Source organism: Teleopsis dalmanni, chromosome 1 (assembly GCF_002237135.1).
Source record: "Teleopsis dalmanni isolate 2A chromosome 1, ASM223713v2, whole genome shotgun sequence".
NCBI lineage: Eukaryota > Metazoa > Arthropoda > Insecta > Diptera > Diopsidae > Teleopsis > Teleopsis dalmanni.
In genome coordinates, this window is record NC_051846.1 from 217,066,950 (window position 1) to 217,069,948 (window position 2,999).

The window sequence follows — 2,999 nt, forward strand, 5'->3', positions numbered from 1 at the left end:
TAAAGCAAAATGCAAATATCCCACAGTTGTATTTCTGCATTGTGCAAAACGAACACAAAAATGAATAATGAAAGAAAAGGCACAAAGTAAATCAAATTTTATCAAAACGAACTAAGCACAGATTATGTTCCGCAGAAGCTAAAACTTTGTTTGCAGCAATTCAAATCTCGACTCAGGTTGTCAGAAACATAGTTATGTTTCCAATAATGCAAAGTTTGTTTACCTCAATCTGAAATCTAAAAGAAAATCTCAAAAATCTAAAATCAAACATATTATATTTGCATCAAATATTAAATAAACATAATTTTTTTCTGCGTGTATAATGTGATTCCATTTTAAATGGGTTACAGATACTTAGATTGATAAAAAATTCTAAAAAATCATCATTATATATTCTTATTACTTGATAATAATCGGTTATCCCAGGTATTTCGAATACTATAATACGTCGTTTTCCACCAAAATTTTCTATAGCTTCATGCATTGTAAGTCTATTTTTTGCTAAAAGTATTTGTTGTTTAAACATATTCAATATTCTCAGCTGAATGTTGTGTATTTGTAATAGATGATTCAGAAGTAGTATCTTTCGTCTACATTATTTAAATATTGTTGTGATAACGCATCTGCGACTACGTTAAGTGTTCCTGGTTTATATATTATTTTAGGTGAATATTCTTCAATTAAAGCCCGCCAACGTTTCATTTTAGATTTTGGATGTTTATTTGACATTGCAAATGTTAAAGGTTAATGGTCTGTTTAAATTTCTAATTCTCTAACTCCATACAGATATTTTCTTAATGTTTTTTGTTACCAAACTATTGCGTAAAGTTCTTTTTCATTTGTTGCATAATTTTATTCCGTTGAATTAAGTGTTTTCGATATAAAAGTTATGGATTTTCCATTCTTGACTTAAAACTCCTCCTAAAGCTACATTTGACGCATCTGTTGTCAGTACAAATTTTTTATTATAATCTGGTTGAGCTAATTTAATTTGTTCAGTTACTAAATCCTTTAGTTTTTCACATGCGAATATACCATCTTGATTTAATTTTATCTCAATTTTTTTAGAAATATTTTTAGAAACTTTTCCATTATGGAATCCTAAATATTTTGTTAATGGTCTAGCAATTTCGGCATAATTTTTAATGGATATCCTATAATATCCAGTTAATCCTAAAAAACTTCTTAATTGTCTAAGTGTATTGGGTAAAGGAAAATTACGAATTATGTCGATTTTTTTGGATCAGTGCTGATCGTTTGATGACTTATAAAAAATCCAATAAATTCTACTTGTCTTTCAAAAAATTTAGATTTTTTAACGATATTTTCATATTCTTTTTTAAAGTTTCAATTATTAATTGAAGATGATTTTTATGATCATTTAAGTCATTGGAGTAAATAATTATGTCGCCAATACAAACATGAGAAAATTTACCAATATATTCTCCTAAAATGTTATCCATTATACTTTGAAATATGCTTAGCACATTTTTCAATCCAAATGGCATTCTCATATATTCATACGTTCCATTATTTACCGAGAAAGTAGTTTTTACTATATCGTCTTCTTTTATTAATATTTGATAAAAGCCTAATTCTAAATCTGTAGTTGAAAAGTATTTTGAAGTACCTAAGTCTGCTAGAATAGCAATAGCAGTAGAAGTTTTAGCATAAACTACTGCTGCATAAGCCTTCTCTGGAGCGTCCGCAAACCCATGAAGCTCAAGCATTGTGTCACTTAAACTTGATATCGATCTAGGAATTTTTATATATTTAACTGTAGAAAATATTGAAACAATCGTATTCCATACTTGTAATAATCTAACGTCTAATTTCGTACCCCACGTCAAGTCCATAAGCCATAGCTTTTGTATAAATAATTTCGCCATGGTTGTCGTTGGTGTCAGCCATCTAAGTGGATCATAGATTTGAGCCAATATAGACAGTGCCTTGCGTTTAGTTATGTTAGTACTATCTACTGGTTTGACGTAAAAGGTAAAATTATCTGATTTTGGTTTCCATTGCACATCGAGCGTCTTAACACTGCTTCTCCGTCTTCTACTTTAATTATATAATTGTCTCCATAGTTCGAAATTTCACCCAAAATTCGCTTTTCATTTGCCATCCGTTTTCGTAAATGAAATTTAAACTTTTTTAGCTGCTGATTTATTTCGGATTGAATATGTTAGTAAAAAACATGTTGTTAACACGTGGCCCAATCAGAACCAACAACCACAAATTAAATACAACCGTCTTCGTTTAATTACTTTATTCAACTAACTCACTAAACTACAAATGTACAACAATGTATGATAGAAAATGAGAATTAGAGTATTAAGTATAAATGAGAGTAAAATGAATTATATCTGCAATGGATTGCAGTGTTGCCATACACAAATTATGCAACATACACCCGTTCAATCCAAATGCAAATATATATAAATAGAAGAAGCATTACGCAAATTTCAAATTCAAATTACAAGCTCTAATATGTTTTTTTTTTGGTAAAGCCTTAGTAAGAATATCAGCTACATTCTTTTCAGAGAGTACAAATTCTGCCTCTATTGACTGATCACTAAGCTTGTCTCGTATGTAGTGGTATCGTATGTCGATGTGCTTGCTGCGTGATTGCACGCAAGCATTTTTCACCATAAATAATGCACTTTGATTGTCACAAAAAACCCTGATTGGGGTTTTTTTAAATTCTACGAATCTTATTTCTCCAAGTAGACTACTACTTCTTTTACACCTTGGTTGACGGCAACATATTCAGCCTCCATAGTACTTAATGCAACTATGGGTTACTTCTTTGACTCCCACGACACAAGACCGCCAGCCATAAAAGTAGTGAAGCCAGTGTAGGACTTTCGATCATTGGAGTCTGTGACCCAATCAGAATCTGTAAAGGATATAAATTCGTTCTGATTATGACTATAGGTAATTATAGCTTTTGGATATTGTTTCAGGTATCTTAACACGTGTTTTGCTGCTTGATGTTC